The sequence below is a fragment of the Synchiropus splendidus genome, chromosome 5, assembly GCF_027744825.2.
Source record: "Synchiropus splendidus isolate RoL2022-P1 chromosome 5, RoL_Sspl_1.0, whole genome shotgun sequence".
Lineage (NCBI taxonomy): Eukaryota > Metazoa > Chordata > Actinopteri > Syngnathiformes > Callionymidae > Synchiropus > Synchiropus splendidus.
In genome coordinates, this window is record NC_071338.1 from 26977092 (window position 1) to 26996699 (window position 19608).

A 19608-nucleotide genomic window follows, 5' to 3' on the forward strand; every position below is an offset into this window, starting at 1 on the left:
GTGCTTCTTATGGCGGCGAACAAACAGAGGGCGATACAATGGAGGGTTTTAGGATGAAACATATCTCGGTGCTTAACTGTCTCCGTTCATCAAATGAGTTTCTCACCACGGCAGCGCTGGTTTCAAGAGCCAACACAAGGCAGAGGAAATGATGAATTCATTTATTTATTCTTAACAATAGCCCGACGCGGCGAGCGGAATAAATAAGCGCGGCGCTGATGAGAAACGGGGGAAAAAACACAATCCAAATAATTTTTGCAAAGCTACTTCAGGTTTAATTCCAAAAGCAGCAAAGTGGATTGAGGAAAGGAGTTCGTCACCTTTATCATGAGCAGAGGAGTCGACTCATCTCCGCTTTTGTGTTTTCACTTAAATGCATGTTCTGTTTTTGGCAGATAAGTTGTGTTGTTTAAAAGCATCCGCTCCTGCTTAACGTTTTGTTCGTTGGGGGAACTTCATGCCGAGGGATTTTCTAAACACAATTCATCAAAGTGGAACGGGACTTTCTTTTTTTCTGCCTTCCTAATCCTTTCTGCTGCAGATGAGAGATTTGCAGTTCAGACTCATTAAGATTAAAGCATTTTACCAGAGTTATTTAAGAATGCAAAGTTCCATGTGAGAACTGCGAGTTGGGAGCAGAGAGAAATCCCACTGGCGTGCTCCGTGCACTGGGGGCTGATCTTAACCTATATTTCAGTTCGGGGTGTCAGTGATTGAATGATAGGAAGCGGAATAGCTTTTCCTGCTGCATAATAGCTTCAAGTTACGATCACTTTTTCCCACTCATAATCTCTCGGGGATTATCTGGTTGGACTATTTGTCTTCACGCAGCAGAGAAAGGTTTGTATCATAGTTGGCTGCTCGTGATATTCACTCAGTAATCTTCACGGGTCATGAAGGGCACGTGCCTATATCATGTATATTGGGTCACGCTCCGGGTTACGCTCGACCTGTCCACTACAGGACCCATAAACAGACCCGCCCAAATGTGATTATCACGTTGACAGAGGACAGAGGGATGAAACCACAGTGCCAATGCAGTCAGGTCGCAGCACTGCCCAATGCACCGTGATGTTCTGAAATGTCCACTGGTGCCCAAGGCCAAGTTTCTGAGCAGATTGCTTCATGTTGTTGCTGAAAATACTGCTGTGTTGTTTTATTGTATTGTTGTGGTTAAGTTGTCCATTGACAGAAAAAAACAGTGAGATTCCCACATCCTTCCCACTACGGTGGGTGTTCTTGGGGTTGAAGGTTTCTCCTTTGTTGCACCAAATGTAAGCCAATTCTTAGTGGCTAAACAATTCAACTTTGTTTTTATCTGACCTTCAAAGAGAGGACCGTGCTGGTGATCCTTTCCACACCGGCTGGAATTTACCACAATGGAAAACGTCTTATTTCATGAAATAACGCTCAGCACTGGAAATAATGGAACATGTTAGAGATACAACTAGACATCCTTTGTACATCGCCCGTACATTTCACCACCACACACAGCCATTGTAACCCTGGTTACTTTCAGTAGTACGGAAACTTACGACACTCACCAGTGTGTTATCTCAGTGAGTGAGAAAAAGCAGCAAAAGCGAACGTCACATGCAAAAGAAAATTATGCCTTGTTTATTTCAGCCTGATCAGGTCAAGCACGCAGCGCAAGTAGCTTGATCTATGGTGGCCTGAAGTGGACAATAAGTAAATCCTAATCTCTTGTCTCACCCTTAACACAAGCACTTGGTAAAGAGTGCCCTCCGACGATGAAGCGAAAAGTGTTTGACGTCCATAAGAATTGGGACAGCACTTCACGACGTTACGCTTCACTAGCGTCACGTGTAAAGTGTTTTGTTTACTGTATATCGAGTGTTGGAGATGTTTTGCAAATGCCAGCACCAGCGTTTTTGCAACCTCCGGCGTTGGCGCTGATAATCTTACTTCGGAAGAAATGGTCGGAGCCGAAGCTTCGCCATTATTATGCGGTGATACATCTGTTCGAGGTATGATGATGTTAATGTTAGCCTGAATGCTAGCTGACTGTTGTTTGTTAAGAAAAGCCAATCAAACCAAAATACGCATTCATGTTGGTTGTATTGTATTGTATTGTTAATATTGTTGGACACAGTAGAGCCTTTTGGCTTGTGATACGAGGAGAAAGCAAACAAATGGAAGAGTCGTCCTCATTTCTAAAATGTCCCCGTTGTTTATGTTTATGTTATTCAATTCACACATTGGTATCCTGGGAATCTACCCACGCTTCATATTCCCACTAGCTCCGGAGCCCCTTCGGTTTGAAGGGATCATTTCAAGTGGTGAACGGTGCCCTCTGTCTTAGTAGTCGGTAGTACTGCGACACACTACACTGACACGTGAACGCGCAACACCCAGTGTTAGGGCTACAAACGTGTGGGGATCCATGACAAATTATATTGAAAAAAAAAAACATGTAATAAGCCTGAGTAGCAGATACTTATAGTGGCCTTTGGTTTGCCACTTATGCATTGTTACTCAGGGTTTACAGCCCAAGGTTGAGGCGACCTCTTCACCCCCACGAGCAGGAAGAAGGCTCTTGTTAAAGGGAGTCTGGGCTACATAACTTTGGCTGCTGCCACCACGACCTGGGTTCAGACCTTAACGTTGCTTTACAGTGCAGACCAGTCTGCGTCAACAGACTGAAATCAAACTAAGCTCAGCCAAACTTGAAAAATATAAAATCAAGTTATGCTTAAACTGAAACAGCGGTCTTCCAGTCTTCAAAACCTTTTTTGAAGACCACTGTAGGATGTGTATTTAATTTACGAAAACTGTTTAAGAGTTTCTAAAATTACTCTCAGAGCTGGCATGTGATATTTAACATTGGAGAGCCTCGTGTTGTAGACTCAGCCGAAGGAAAATACGGTCACAGATCTTGAATATAATGTGTTTTGTCCGCAGGCTGCCTACTCTGAAGCTGGCCGGCCACTCAGAGGCTGAAGAATTCTGTTGGTAGAAAAGAGCTCAAGTTCTCGGCACCTTTCCCAAACTTTCCAACTCTCAAAGTGTCGCAATCTGGTTCCATTTTACATCTGGCCTTGACATTGTAACAGAGCTCCTTTCTCTCCCTTCTGAACCGCATATTTAATCCCTGTGCTTATGTCAAACTTAATTACAGGACCTTGTAAGAAAAAATAACAAGTGAGCCTTGTAGGAGGGGGAGAGAGGAAAGGAGAGCATGAGGAGGAGAGCAGAAGGGAACGGAGGGGAATACAATGAGGTGTGAGGGGGGGAAAGGAACAGCAGAGACATTTAATCTGTTGACTTAGTATGTTAACGGGCTCAAGAAAACACTTTGATGTTCGGCTTCATGTTTTCGCTGAAAGGTCGAAAGGCCAAAGATTTTTTGAAACTCTCTGTACCGCTGTTGACAAAAATCAATGGCTAAATCGAATGAATATGATTGGATTTGATGATATGACCGAATTAATGCGCAGCAATGTTTTTGATCCGCTTCAACAAAAACACGCAGATCGACAAAAGTTCACGCCAAAAATAAACGGCAGTTTGACCAAAGGAGTTGCCTGCTTTGCTCGTGATGGTCGGACGACTGGATCTGAAGAATTGGAACAGGCGGCGGGACCGTGATGCTAGTGTGTCAGTTTAAAACTATTACCTCCAACTCCAAAAAACATCAGCCGAGGCGTTTGTGCACAGGGAGACAGCGCTGTGAAGCGAGGATCTTTGAACAGTCTAAATCAATTTTAGAGGGAGGAAGATAACAAACACTTGACTGAAGTGAAGAAAGGGGGACCTCTTTTTTTTTTCAGGTTTGAAAAGCACATATTCATACAATCTTCATAAGCAAAAACAGCGGAAAAGTAGTATACATGAAGTCTTTTGAAAAGCGGGATGACAGCTGGGGAGAATGGGTGAGAATATAGGAGCGCTCATCAGAGACGCTGACAAAAAAGATGAAATGTACTCATATTTTCGTCTATTTACCAAAACAATTCCCCCCGCATCATGCTCTGCCACCCACGTAGCACGCCTAAAGTTGCACGGATCCCTTCAACAAGCTTGCTAACTCCGCTCTTCCCAGACCGGCCAAGTGATAGACCTGTGGACTGAGAAGTTCCCATGCCACTGGCGCTGGATCCGGCGCGCTACCCAAAGGTATTTATAGCAGGTCAGCACTAAAGGGCCGGGAGAGAGGGCATGCTTGTTTTCCTTTCCATTCCCTAGGCACTTTCACCAGGCCTCACATGTGGGTGCTAAATATATACCCAAATACTGAGAGCAACACTGTGGGGGCAGACGATTAGATGGGCTTCTTTATAACCGAAGCCATTTGGTAGAGAAGCGAGGAAAGGAGTGTGATGAGGAAGAGGCAGCATTTATGTGTTTTTAGTGGGAGTGACTCTTGTGAGGACCAGGAGGGAAGCGAGAGGACGTTCAAAGGCAACAGTGTTTTATCGTTACACATCTCAGGAGCAGGGAAACCAATAGACAGGAAGAAACCATATCACTGAATTTGAACCGACGTCGCAGTTAAATTGTACTTCAATCAATAAAGTATACAGTATGTAGGCAGGGAGGGTCATTTATGAGCCATGTGAATGTGACACCAAAGAACAATACTTTGTTTTTTTCAACCATCCTGTGCATGAATTCATTAATTGTGAAGCACAGCCCAGGGAGCTCGATACTTTCTCTGGTTTGCGATGATGCATAGAGAGGAAATGAAAAATGTGATTGAGACATTTGGAGATGTGCGAATGGAGTCGCCAGGGCCAGGGACATTCATTCTTAAATTCTGCTTCAACATTTTTTTTTATATCCAAACTGTACTATTACGATGTTTCAAGACTGTTTCAAGAGAGGTGCGCAGAGAAATGTAAGGCCATCTGTCGCTTCGGTTTTCAATTGCACAGTTATTATGGAGCGACATATGCCCCCCATAACACTATGTTGCAGGAAATCCTCCAAACTGTATATTCATCGACATCAAAGTACCATAAGAGGCACACAAAACACATGCCATTACAGTATATCACTTTTTTTCACCTGAATGGGTTTGCGGTCAGGTAAAGGAAGGCTGACAGTATTCAACACATGAGCAAGTTTATACTTCCATACTGCTGGTTTAACTACCTGAATATGGTTGATGACTTGAGTTTCACACCAGTTCTGGGCTCATATGTCTAGTGTTCAGTGAGATGAAAGGTCCTGGAAACTTGCCTATAAAAGTGAATTGTATTTATGTTGCTGTCTTATCTCGAACCAGACTGGTCAGTTCAAGAAGCAGAGACAACTTAAGCTCAGTGGATATTCTTCAGCCCATTTGGGTTCAGGTCTGCTCTCATGTGACTGGATGATTCGATATGGCATCACTTGGTTGTTTAATCTCGAGCTTTGTGAAATATATGTGGGTCAGGCCCCATGTCGACAGGAAATCTTAAATTTAGTGAATTTAACTGCCACTCCTCCCCTTCAAGGTTCACGAAAATTTGAATTGTAAATCATTTCCATGAACTGAAATAAAAATAAAAACGAAAGGTCTTCAAAAACGATAACTGAAACTGCATTGTCTGTTTACAAAACTAATCAAAATGAACTAAAATATAGCTTTACTTATTTCATAAAGAAGCAACACATTTAAAAATTAGACTAACTGAATTTGAAAGCCAATAAAAACTAAAACTAATGAAAAAATCCTCAACCATCAAAACCATGCTTCCGTCAACATCAATTTTAGTGCCAGCTCATGAACTAAATCTGTGGAATAGTGTAAGGTACTCAGATTTTAGTGTTTTTCAGTTGAGTGTATGAACTATTTCCAGGCCACATATGTTATCTTCGAGGATGTTTAAAGTAATCTATCTACTTATATAAAGTTGAAGAATGTTCACAGAGCAACAGCTAATGAAATAACGCTTATACTTTATATAAAGTGTGTCATACATGAGGTGGTTCACACCATTTCATTTCTGCTGCCATATCGCGACACAGATTGGTTCAGAGACATGGTGACGACAAGCTGTGTGCGACAGCATATGCAACCAGTGATGCCCTCAATGGTATTACATAGGGAAGAGCAGCAATGGACCCACCACTCTCAAAAATAAACTTAGTTAAACAGTTCCCATGATGCTTTGCAGTCCAGTCAACCAATCACAGTGGTTAGCTAAGCAGCGCTGTGCTTCGGGAACACATGAGAAGTGGGAAGATGAAGAAGTCGGAATTCTGTCATGTCATTGGTCTGATGTGACGTGGCTCATTTTCCCGCAAAATTCCACATTGTAGAGATCAAACTGTGAGTGGTTGACTGGGTTGCAGAGCACTATAAGAAGTCACTGTTACTGAGCTTGTTGTTGAGGGAGACGGCACCTCGTGGTACTTTACGTCACATATGTTTATAGTGTCTGAACAGGATGAATATATATGATGAAGGTTAGTTGTCCACGTATTTAGAACTCTGATGTCAAAGAGCCTTTCAAAGAGCCAAACCCCTTCACTGGAAGAGCCACACTTGAGTCGAAAGCCATCCTCGACGCCCCTGGTTAGGAGTCATGGTTAGGTTGGCGATCTTGAGTCTATATAACAAATGAAGTCTACAAAAGACTTTACAACCTAAATATACATTTCCATAGATGATGACAAACATTCATCTTCCATAAAACGTAAAAATGCATTTTGATGTTTTACGAATATTCATATACTCCATTATAGATGAGAGCTGAAAGTAAAGGGTCACGTAAATAACTTTAGAACACAGGACAGAGACACTCTGCTGAAAGGATTTGATCACAACAGAATGAAAAGGTGCTGATGGCTGCAACACCTTTCCGTCCTACTGTACGAAGGATTGCAGTTATCACGTGGCTCTTGAGGAGGCCCGCTCCGGTGATGTCAGGGATCTCATCAGCTGTTTTAGCTCTTAGCTTAGTCTCACGTCACCCACACCACCACACTGCCGGTTTTTCTAACGATGGTGTTGAGAGTGACACAGCTACCCTGGCTTGCTAGGATCCAGTCCTGTCGGCAGATCTTTGTCCAAGCGTGGCCCAGCCTCGTCTGAAGATTTTATCCTCGCGCTGGCCTTCCTATTACCAAATGCGTCAGAAAGATTCCACAGCCTCTGGCCTCTGTTTTTTCATACTTGTGGGAAAATAGCAGTCCATGTTTCCTTGGATGCTTCACACATTCCTCACTCTGTCTTCAGATTGTGAGGCCCCAGAGACCGGGCAGGACCAAAGGCACTGAGGAGGAGGAACTTGGCAGATAAGAGGTGTGGCCAAGTCAAGACGGAAGGCTAAGTGCAACGTTTACTTTAGAGTTAGTTGCCAGGCGACGTGAGCTTCTAATTACATTACCCGGAGTTTGATGAATGTAACAGAACTTGGATAAAAACTTTCCAGCCCATTTAACGACCCGAGATGAATTTGGGATTTGCAGATAACGGAACATCTGGAAGTCACAAAAGCCGCTCGCAGATCCAATTGTCTTCATAGTCTGAGTTGAATTATTGAGTTGAAGTACTCCGCCAACATAAAAAAAAAATAAAAAATCTTCAAATACTTGAACAAAAAAAAAACAGTATCTTGTCAGAGCTCAGACACCCCAAGTTTGATTTGATCACAAACATGAGCAGCGACCAATGTTTTAGTGCTAAACCACCAGGAAGCCATGTTTGTTTTTCTCCATTCTTCGAAGAAGAGTCAACCATGTGTTTTACAAATCATAGTACAACAGAACACACTCTCGACTGGGTTGACAAAAGCTCAGTGGTTAGCAAAGGTTTGGGACTTTCTGAGGTCCAAAAACATAGCGAGTATTAGCATGGTTTTAACCATGAATATAAATGAGGCATGTTTATGTTACTGTATAATACAAGCGTTGTTATTGGATCATTTACCTTTTAACTTTAGATTGAAATAAACATTCATTCAAAACAACACACAATCATCATCATCTCATCAGGGCAGGGGCCTCCAAAGATCTTTTTTTTCCAAGAGTGGGCAGTGTCTCCGGAGCGCATTATACATCCTTCACAGTCCACCTTAACGGTCTACCTTAAAAGGTGGAGTCCTGCTCAACTAATGGATGAGGGAGCGTTAAACTATATATATATATATATATATATATATATATATATATATATATATATATATATATATATATATTTTTTTTTTTTTTTTTTTTTTATTTAATTTTTTTTTTTTACGCCGGTTTTAGAAACAAAACTGGATCGAAGTAGATGTAATAAGTGAGTTATGCCTTTGAGATTAAATGGCCAGCCGATCATTCCCAGGTACTCAGAGTAGCATCAGTCCTTATCAACTCAGAAGGAGTCATAGTCAGTGGTTAAAAATGTGAGTCCTACACGAGAAGAGTCTTTTTTTATGTATGAACACCTTGAAGCCTTGAAGATGGATGCGGTAAAACAAGTGAAAAAAGTGAAGTATGTGTAGTTTTTGTTCATTCATTGTTTGACTCTTTCATTCTCCATCCTCTATCAAGGCAAATCCTTTCAAACAAGAAACATCTAAAACACAGATGTGCTCTATTCAACCTGGTCATATTCATCTTCGGTCTCATCTCACATTCCTCGACACTGATGCCCAAGACAAAGGTAGTTAGACTTGATTTATGCATGACTCAGAGCAGGAGGAAGAGACTGGGACAGTAGCTCAGCAATTAATTTTGAAGCAGAAAACATTATTAACGATAATGTTTAAAACATCAAAGCCCTGACTGACAGAGACACAGCTGCTTCACTCAGACGAGCTGGAAAAGATGAGCTCACATGAGTCAGTCAAGGTGAGGAGTAGAAAAGAAAAGCTGTTTCTCTCCAGGAAGCAAAACAAAAAGTGAGGAGAAGTTGAAGTTCATAGCTGGTCAAATTCAGGAGTCGCAAGAGAATTCCTTGTGTGACCACACTTGACATCCACCCACATCCCTGGTTTGGATTCACCCATATCCCACCATGTATTTCTATGAAAAGGTCGGGGGGCTGGACTCTACTTCAGCAAGTCGGGGCAAGAGACACTGGTCACACATCTTCACTCATACCTGCAGACAACAGAAAGTCATCCATAATATCAGTGTGGTTTTGGACTATGAGAAGACAGAACAACCTCCAAACACTAAGCCCTGGTTCTGCTCCAAAACCCAGCGCTGCCTCAAGTTACAATTGAACTCCTGACCTTCATCATCACAGCAATTATTGCACATCAGACAAGCGTCCCAGACATTATTGACAGATCAATGAACCTGAGTGACAAATGCTTCAAATAACGTGGCTCCAAATGACTCTTAGATGAGTTTTGTTTTGAACTGAAAGTGAGAGAGAAGTCCAGTTAACACATTCTAGGTATCCGACTCAGAAGGCCCCTCTACATTCCCTGGCCGAGCGGTGGCTCTGGGCGAAGGGAAAGCATCTCTCACATGTTCATTTACCCCCCACCATCACATCAATTGCACCCACGAGTCTCGAGGAAGCCGCATTGATATTCACTGCACCACTCCATCCCCCAGCCACAGCCATCCCCACTGGAAACATTATTTCATTACATATATTATGCATTCAGTATGAGGAAGTCAGTGGATGTGCAGCGTGTCTGTGTGTGCGTCGGGTTGGATCAACTACGTCTAAGTACACATGAGTGTGACAAGTCTGAGAGAAAGAGTTTAGGAGGGTGCAAAAAAAAAGACATTTCACTTGAGGGTGTCCAGATATGCAGCTGCCTTAATTTGTCTGTGACAGGACAGAATTTTTTTTTTGAAGTTTGTTTTTTTTTTATCTCTATATTATTAACAATACTTTTAATTCCCAGCTGCATAAAACTGAAACCCAAACACCAACATGAGACGTTCTAATGGCTTCTCTCCTCCATGTTTATTGAGATTTCACCCACAAAATCGCACTTCAGTGGCTCTTTTCAAGGCGCTTTTTCATCCAAACTGGAATCAATTCGGAAGAGAAAGCATTTAGCCGTTATTAAGCATTGTTCTGTCTCTCCTGTGGCATGCTGACCTTTCCACAAGTCCGTCTTGTGCTGGAGGAGGATCGGGCCTGATGATACGCTGAGCTAATTAGACGGACTGACGTCAACAAGAGGCCCGAGAATGACTTCTATTTGAACTTTCAGTCATTCGATTACACTTATAATACGAGTCATGGCTCCCGCAATGCTGTCTGTTATTTGGCAACCCTCGGACTGTATCTATTTTGAGGTTATAAACAGTTATGTCTAGTTTCGTTGCCACCATCTCCATGAAGACACTTAACCAGAAGAGGAAAAAGCAGTTTGTCAGTGAGTCATCAAGCACAGTTTCACATCTGAAGAATAAAACTAGAAAACCACAGAGGTAGCACCGAATCAAGCTGCTCATTTCGCATGACTTTGTCAAAACACAGCACAATTCAAAATTGATTGAACAAGTACCACGACTCAAGAACTCCAAACTCAGTCAATCCCGGGTCACTGAGATGAAAGTATGAGTCTGAAACCATGCCAACATTAACGTACGTTTGTACTGTAGTATTCCTGAGATTTCAGTGAACAATTTTGTCACCATGAGACATTATTTATTCTATTGATTCGATTGTACGCTGCTAAGTTTTCCAGTTCTGTTGAGCAGCAGCAGAGGTGTGAAGCTACACTGGTGAATAACCATCAAAACCTTCTTACATCCAAATAAAACTCATGAGCAACCAAAAAATGTACAATCTCTTTCTTGTTAAGCCCAATATCAACATTTGCTAAAACAATTGTTTAAATGTGTTGCAAGTTAAGAGACTGGCCGTTGAAGAGACCCAAAACAAAGCCTCCTCCGTGGCAGTAAGAGGGCTGACAGGAGAAAGATGGCCTCCACTCCAGCTCAAAAAGAGGTGCTGATCATCATTCATGAAAAGCGTTCAGCGAATTCATGACAAAAGTCGTGGCTGCACCAGACAAAGCCCAAATGAAATCTAACATCAGGATAAAAAAGCAGTCTTCAAATCAAGCTGCAGATTCTAAAGGCAAGTCAGAGACAAACCGGACCAGCGTTGGGATCAAGTGGAATCCTTCGGCCTTTTATTTGCTCATCTATTGCTGCAGGGCAACATGCTTCACTTTGACCAGGGGGCACTCGATATCTTCAGCAGAGGCCTTCATAATAGTGACATTTTTTCACCGTGTCAATAAAGTGTTGAAAGCCACCCTCTACTCACTACTTGACCGTTTAAGTTCTCGCTGAAAAGGCCCTTTCTTCTGAGACTGGATGAAATCGATAAAAGCAGACCAAGGAAAGGAGAAGAAGATGCTGTATCAACCAGTGCTTTTAGATGACTGTGCGGAAGGAAGGAGGTAACACAGCAAGCCAAACTTCCTTCTTCCACTATATATATTCCTGTTTCATGTGTAAACAATAACAAAATGTCAGGTGATCATGAGTTAATTCTCAGTCCTAAGCTTATTCCCCTTGGATAACCAGTATGAGTGAGGCTCAATGCAGAACAAAATACCCTCCAATAAGTCAAGAAGGAGGCAGAGAGAGCGACGGGTTACACCTTTACCCACACTGAGATGAGTGCAACACTTTGTTTTGTTGTGTTGTCAGAGCTGAAATTGATTTCTGTGAGAAGCATGTGCCAAAGAGCCGCAGCATTCAGATGGAATAAATAACAATTTCACTGAGAGATTGGAAGGCATGTGAAAAAGGATGGTGAAAAACACAGTATAAGGAGGGAGGGAAAAAAAAAAGACAAAAAAGGACAAGGTCAAAATGAATTCATACAAAAGAGGAGGAGAGATTACAAAAGAACGTGTAAAAATAGCGATCGGTAGGTCACTGAATGTCAGGTAATCACTCGGCACAGAGACATCTGGAGGAGAAAAACACAACAGCCACACACCACTTCACAGCCACCGACAACACCATGAAGGATTAAGTTTATTACAGTCGAACGGTAATGAACCGGCTGTGGCCACTTCTCGACGTGTAAAAGTAATTAGCACTTTCCAGCTGAAGTGTAAATGAGACCTCCTCAGCATGTTTTTCGAGGGCAACAGTCCGTCTCTTTGTACACGTGTTGATCATTTGTCTGGGTTCGTGAAATGACCTCAGAATATCCAGGAGGTCTCTCCCAGCGTGAGCCAAGACAAAGAAACAACGGCGGTAATTGAACAGTCAGAAAAGAAAAAAAAAAGAAAACAGCTACTGGCTCACACCTTGTGTCCAAATGTGAGCAGAGGCATCAATGTGCAACAGCATTATTTTTTTTATAGGACGTCGCATAAATGTAACGCGGCAAACCAAATGTCTCAGAATCCCAGGCCTGGGTCAACGGTATTACGCTGAGAATGTCAAACCTAATTTAAAGAGGTTTTTAAAACAAAATACATTTCACACAGTGAACATTAATTTCTTGTCTTGAGAAGCTCAGTCTTCAAGGTGCCTTCTGGATTTGTTCTCTGCGTGATACACACTGAACAATCGCGACTCTCAGGCCCTGATGCCGATGTACTGGAAACAGTGGCTGAACGATATTCATATCTCGATGTTGCATCCCAGATATCTCGATGTCGATTCCAAATAAGGCTGCTAACAATAGTTGACACGTCGTGAAGAGGTTGACAAACAAAACTGTCAACTATAGATTTCATTTATTTCTTTTAAGTTCAGTTATCCTCTAAGAAATGCTGCTGCACCCTCCGCTGTCTCGTCTGCCTTTCAGTTGTTGACCCATGTCACTGCCTGATCTGGGCCACCTGCCCGACGTGGTCCGGAAATTACGGTGCTGGAACCGGAAGTCGGTAACATGTTTATATTGCGCAGATTTGTGAATGTATTTTTTTTTGGTTATTAATATAATTAAATAGTTTACATTCAACATAAATTGTATGTGTTTCTCTGGTATTCCAGTCTTTTTAATCCAGCATTATTGAATCAATAATCATGTTAAGCTCCTCCTATACACAGTGTACCATATATGAGAAACATGTCTTTGATTTAAAAGGAGCTGGAGTGAGCTCTTCTGGCCCTTTACACACTTCTGCAGAAGAAGGTTTAAGCAGCGACGGACCAGATCAGGCAGCAGTGTTCAGTGGCACTCAGAAGTGAGGCAGTCATTGGAGAGCGAGTGGTGAAGGACCAGTGTTGTGCCGTCACGGCCAGCAAGGCCTTCTCCATATTTACCAAGAAGAACTTGCCGATATTTTTGGGAGAGCTTTTAACCAGTCTTATATCAGCTTGTTTGTGTTGTTAAGTGCTATGCCAGAGGCCCTCAGAGTCAACAGAGCAGGCTCCTGTATACCAAAGGAAACGGACAGCCTCAAGCCTGCAAGACCGAGGCCAGCTTTAGGCTGAACGTGACATGCTTGTGTCCTGCGATTCTACAAGCACTCATAAGAGGGAGACCTCTTAGCAACAGAGATCGATCAGAGAGATCGAGCAGCGCCGTCTTCAAGACGCACCTTTCAGGAAGAGAGTGAGTAATGTGTTTACTTTTATTTTCACTGTATAGTTTGATTCTTCATCGCCTCCTCTTTGCCTTCATGAAACAGTCACACATTTATTGGGAAAACACGTCTACTAAGTACACAGTTTTTAGTGGACTGAGGTTGAAAACCTTTTAGGATAATTGTCTTAAAATCATATTTTAATATCATAATGATACCCCATTCAAATGTCTAACATGCAACATGAAAGGGTGAGTCAACATTGGACAAAAAAGTCCACAAAACGACCATTAATATGTCAGACCTTCTCTGGCTGAATATGTAATAATTCAACACTTAAAATACCTGCACTTAACTGTAATGATTGATTCAGTCATATCCATGACGGACCGTTGTTGTTACGTTGTTCATGTGGCCAAGACATGAAAACGCTTTGACACGTCATAGTTAAAAAAGACACAGATATAGGGAACTTCATATTCAACATGTGGTATGCAGATACAATTTAGCAATGGGAGAGCAGGGCTTTACATGCCAAACATATTAGCATTACGTGAAAGCCACAGAGTTGAGGCCTCACCCAAGTTAGGTTGAAATGATTTGAAGTGAGAAACATTGCTGTGATGTGCTTCTGTGTCTCAGATGGAGAAGAGGACCGACTCGGCTAGACACTTCAGCAGGTCGAGGTTGGCTTTCGGTCGCCGGGGCTGCTCCGCCGCATGGCTGACAGATGCTAGCTTTGCTTAACATGCACTGTTATTTTGGAAAGAGTCGCTGCACACTGAAAGACATTTGTCTTCATAAGAATTCTCTCCAAGACTAATGTGGCAGGAGAAAAAGACTGCGGATTACCACTTTGTTTTAGACAAAAGAGGATTTTTTTTTATCCAAAAATGACGCTTTGACTTAAACCGTGAAACATAAGGAATTTAGGAAACGCAGTACATCTTGTTTCGAAAGTGACTCGCAGGTAAATCATGAAGCTAACAGAGGGCATCTTGAGCCCAGCTAACTAAGAAACGGCGGCTGCTTCAGAATGGCTTCTTGTCTAATATATGAGCGTGTAATGGACGTGAGTGGAGTCAGTGGTGCCAGCCTGGTGCTGGGGGTGAAAACGCAGCCATTAGGGTGGGAAGCAAAGGGACATGAGAGGACCATTACTGTAGACTTGGACGGCAGACAGGTCACTAATTCATGCAAATTAATTTCTTGAGTGATGTGAAACAAGCAGACGCCGTCGGTCAACAGGAAACCGCACGATCTGCTCCACAGCGCCTTTGTGTTTTCGGAAAGTTTATCAATGCGAGCACAGCCGGGCTGTTGACAAACCGCAGTGACCGAGCGCGATAAGCGATGCCAGCCCACTTTCTGGCGAGGCGGGCAGAGGGGCAGCCAATCGCGCTCTGCGTAGCTTTACGCCGAGCAAATGGCGTGGCACTCTGGCCCTTTTGTCGCCACACCTCCTCTTTCTGTTGCTCCGCCACAGCCCAGAGTGATTTTATAAACATTTTGCCAGTGGATCAATACCTGTATTGATCAGCCATTGTGAGAGTGATCTGTCTAAATCCAGAGCAGCCTGGAGCTTAGCGATGGGAGGAGCGAAAGAGAGAGGCTGCAGAGAGGATGGAGAAAGAGAGTCTGCAGCCACAGTGAAAGGCAGAAGAGGTACAAGGGAAGAGAGTGGAATCTGAGACAGCAGCAGACACCACTGAGCAGGTGGGAATGCAGGTTTGGAACACCAGTGCCACGCCACTGGGACTGGGCAGGAAGCTGTGGTAATGGCTTTTTCATTAAGGGAAGAGGGGGGCACGCCGCGACAAATGAGCACGCGGTGATGTAAGCGGGCAGTAATTGACGAAGGAATAGTTAAAAGAAATGCCTCTGTTTGCATGGACGCTAATGTTGACGGCCTCTTGAGAAGCTGGTGTAGGAGCAGGTTTGGAGGAAAAATGGTGCAGTTGTTGTGTTGTGTTTTGATCTGCTTACACTTTGTGTAGGTGAGAAGACCTTCCGCGGATCACCTGACTTCACAAGAACTGCTGAGACAGCCAGAAGGAGCGAGGCCTGGATCGACAGCAAAGTTGGGAGATCGCAGGGAATTTTAAAAACATGGTCTGAAACATGGTCTTTGTGATGGATACACCAGTGAAGGAGAAGGAGTTTGACTGGAATGGATATGTCCGCCCTGGATTTATTTGTCAACATATTCGTTCATGTATGGATTCGGATAATTTTGGTATAGATTTGGCATAAATTCCACATTGAACCATTCCTACGTGGAAAAAGAATGGTTCGTTCCCATGCCCCGAGCTCAATGGGAAGATCACAGGGCCTTTGGGATCGTCCTCCAGTGGGGAATTGAGTTTCTATTGATCGATTTGGAACGTGACTTCATTGTGAATAACAAGGAAATGAAGAGAACCAACACTTTTTTAACACACAAACAACATGCCATGGAGTTCATACTGGAAATATGGATGACTGAAAACCCATCAACTTACTGAGCTCTGCACCATCTGGTGGCGACAACGTGTGTCAAGACATTTGACATGAATGAAACAATCTTCTTGAGAAATTCATATCCATATCATTGACCAAAATAAGCACCTGCTCTGGTAATAAAGTCATTAAAACTCGCTCATTTGACTTTGTATCAACTGGATTTGGATGTAAAATATTGAGATGAGAGTGAACACGCAAAAGCAACTACAGTGAAGAAGTCAGTGCTAACACAGTCTGCTGGCTATCTCAGGAGCTAACAGCTTTGGGAGCCATTGTTTGGTTCTTGGGACCAATCCTTCGCACTTGAATAAAAGTGTGTACAAGAATCAACATGTGTTATTGAGAACAGAAAACATTAGCTGTAAGACATACAATGCACGTTCAACAACAGTATGTGAGGACGAGAGTAGATAGATCAGAGGAACATCTCATGTAGAAGGGTTAGGAGACAATGCTTCAGAGGGTGGTGTGGACACCTGGAGAGGAAGAACGGGAAGCATGTTGGATGAAGAATGTTAGAGAAGGAAGTGTCTTGTAAAGCTAGAGAGGAAGACAGCCAAACAGGTTTATAGAAGTGATAAAGGAGGATCTGAAGAGGACGGGAGGGACTAGAGAGGAGGCTAAGATGGTGGACTTGTTGAGACAACACGACCTGGGATGTATACTCAAAGTCTCTCCACTGACCATGAGGGTCTGGCGAGATAAACATTTCACGAGCAAGTCGTCATATAACTCTGACATGCTGTTTAATAAAGTTTCTGACAAATATGTCAGGGCATGATATCAACTGAATGATGACCAGGTCATATTGCACTGTCCAAGTCCATTGCAAGACTTTAAGAAGACGCAAAGGCATGTAACTACTTTACAGATAAGGTAAAGGAAACTTACTTGTCATGTGTACAACCACAATGTTACACACATAATCACACAAATAATGAGAAAGCCATTGTTCCCAGCTGACTGTTGGCGTGACAACACCAAATGATAAGCTGAGACTTACTGACAAACCCCAACTCTGGGTCCAACATCATTAATGCAGAAATAATGGCTACCAGCTGCTCTGGAGTCACAGCAACCACGCAGTGTTTAAATCATATCTGAATTCACTCTGGACTCACTTTTTTTTATAATACCGCTCTCAATCATTTTAGAACCAACGACAGATCAAAAACATCAATGCAAATATTAGTGAAGGTTCAACAATAATGGATTATTCTTTGGGTATTATGAAAATATTTTGGGCATCTAGTCATAGTTCCATGACCAAATTGAGACTTGGGTTTCGCCTTGGCACAGTGCTCACTTGCATCACTTGTTTCCTACAGTAAAGAGGGGGGAGAACATCGACTGTTTGAGGACAGAATGCTGCGACTGTATGAGCTAATACGAGTATCAGCTGAGATCAAAAAGAATTATAAGGGGAGGAAATGGCTGCTAATGGGATGATAAAGCAACAAAACCAATCTGCAGTTGAAGGCTAGAAACACATAAGAAACCCATGAGAAATGATTCAATAAAACACAATCTCAAACTCTGGTACAGGCGACATGGGAAAATAATGTGTTCTGGTGCGTGCACAACATGTTCTTCTGTTGTGGGAAAAAAACAAAGTGACTTTTAATGCAGAAACCCTGTGTCTTCATTTCAATCCATTCCTGGGCTTCAATATGGCACTGGATCACTCTGCATTCATCATTCCACTTTGACTCACATGAACAAAAAAAACAACAACCTTTGGAGGAGTGCCAAACAATAAATTAGGATCCTCATTAGCCACATCAAATCTAAATTACTATTCAATTAACAGGCAAGTCAACCTTCACTAATGAACCGATTAGGCCATGTGTGTTCACAGGAAAGCTAACAAAAGCGCACGCCTCCCCTGGGACAGCTGTAAAACACTGGAGAAGAATGATGATGCAAATGAGATGCATGATCTAGCAGAGAGTGTGAAGCCGCCTGTGATTCACATGTAAATCTCATATGAAAGGGAGACATATATTTAGTTGTGGAGCGAGGCGGGGGACACCCTGGACAGGTCGGCGGCGGGGCTCCCACATTCATGAGTGCGGATGATATGAGAGTCAACAGACAGACTTCAATCCTCAGAGGAGGGATACAGCTGAGGGGTGAGCACAGACAACCCAAACCCAATCTTCAGTTGACATGGAGAAAGATTCTAAAGAAAGGAAGGAACTTAAAGGATCGTAAAATGTTGAAATAATCCGCTTCCATTGAAATGCATTGATTCATTTTCTCCTTCCTGAATTGAGTGAGGCTGGAGCCAAGCAAATCTACCATCAACAGTCCATGAGACGCTAAAGACAGATAACCACGAACATTTTACGAACGAATTTAGTAGTATCAATGGGAGGAGGAGTAGAAATAGTAGCAGTAGTGGCAATACTAGCAGTAGTAGGAGTAGTGGCAATAGTAGGAGTAGTAGAAGTAGTGGCAATAGTAGTAGTAGTAGCAGTAGTAGGAGTAGTAGCAGAAGTAGAAATAGTAGCAGTAGTATCAATAGTATCAATAGTAGCAGTAGTAGGGGTAGTAGCAGTAGTAGCATTAGTAGCACTAGTAGTAGTAGTAGCAGTAATGGCAATAGTAGGAGTAGTGGCAATAGTAGGAGTAGTAGCAGTGGTAGCAGTAATAGCACTAGTAGTAGTAGTAGCAGTAGTGGCAATAGTAGCAGTAGTAGCACTAGTAGTAGTAGTAGCAGTAGTGGCAATACTAGCAGTAGTAGGAGTAGTAGCAAAAGCAGCAGTAGTAGCAGTAGTATGAGTAGTACCAATAGTAGCAGTAGTACCAATAGTAGCAGTAGTACCAATAGTAGGAGTAGTAGCAGTAGTAGCAGTAGCAGTAGTAGTAGTAGTAGTAGCAGTAGTACCAATAGTAGCAGTAGTACCAATAGTAGGAGTAGTAGCAGTAGTAGCAGTAGCAGTAGTAGTAGTAGTAGTAGCAGTAGTGGCAATAGTAGGAGTAGTAGCAGTAGTGGCAATAGTAAGAGTAGTAGCAGTAGTAGCAGTAGTAGTAGTAGTAGCAGTAGTAGAAATAGTAGCAGTAGTATCAATAGTATCAATAGTAGCAGTAGTAGGAGTAGTGGCAATAGTAGGAGTAGTAGTAGTAGTAGCAGTAATGGCAATAGTAGGAGTAGTGGCAATTGTAGGAGTAGTAGCAGTAGTAGCAGTAATAGCACTAGTAGTAGTAGTAGCAGTAGTGGCAATAGTAGCAGTACTGGCAATAGTAGCAGTAGTAGCACTAGTAGTCGTAGTAGCAGTAGTGGCAATAGTAGCAGTCGTAGGAGTAGTAGCGATAGTAGCAGCAGCAGCAATAGTAGGACTAGTAGCAGTAGTAGCAATAGTAGCAGTAGCAGCAATAGTAGGAGTACTAGCAGTAGTAGCGATAGTAGCAGTAGCAGTAGTAGGAGTAAATAGCAGTAGTAGCAATAGTAGGAGTAGTAGCAGTAGTAGCAATAGTAGCAGTAGTAGGAGTAAATAGCGATAGTAGCAGTAGTAGGAGTAGTAGCAGTAGTAGCAATAGTAGCAGTAGTAGGAGTAAATAGCGATAGTAGCAGTAGTAGCAGTAGTAGGAGTAGTAGTAGCAGTAGTGGCAATAGTAGGAGTAGTAGCAGTAGTGGCAATAGTAAGAGTAGTAGCAGTAGTAGCAGTAGTAGGAGTAAATAGCGATAGTA

General features: G+C 42.6%; 1 protein-coding gene across 3 annotated transcripts in view; it reads right to left on the reverse strand.

Moving 5' to 3' along the window:
- The window catches only part of zfhx3b (zinc finger homeobox 3b), a 309986-nt gene that overhangs the window by 136868 nt on the left and 153510 nt on the right, over positions 1-19608 (reverse strand). The window lies entirely within an intron of this gene.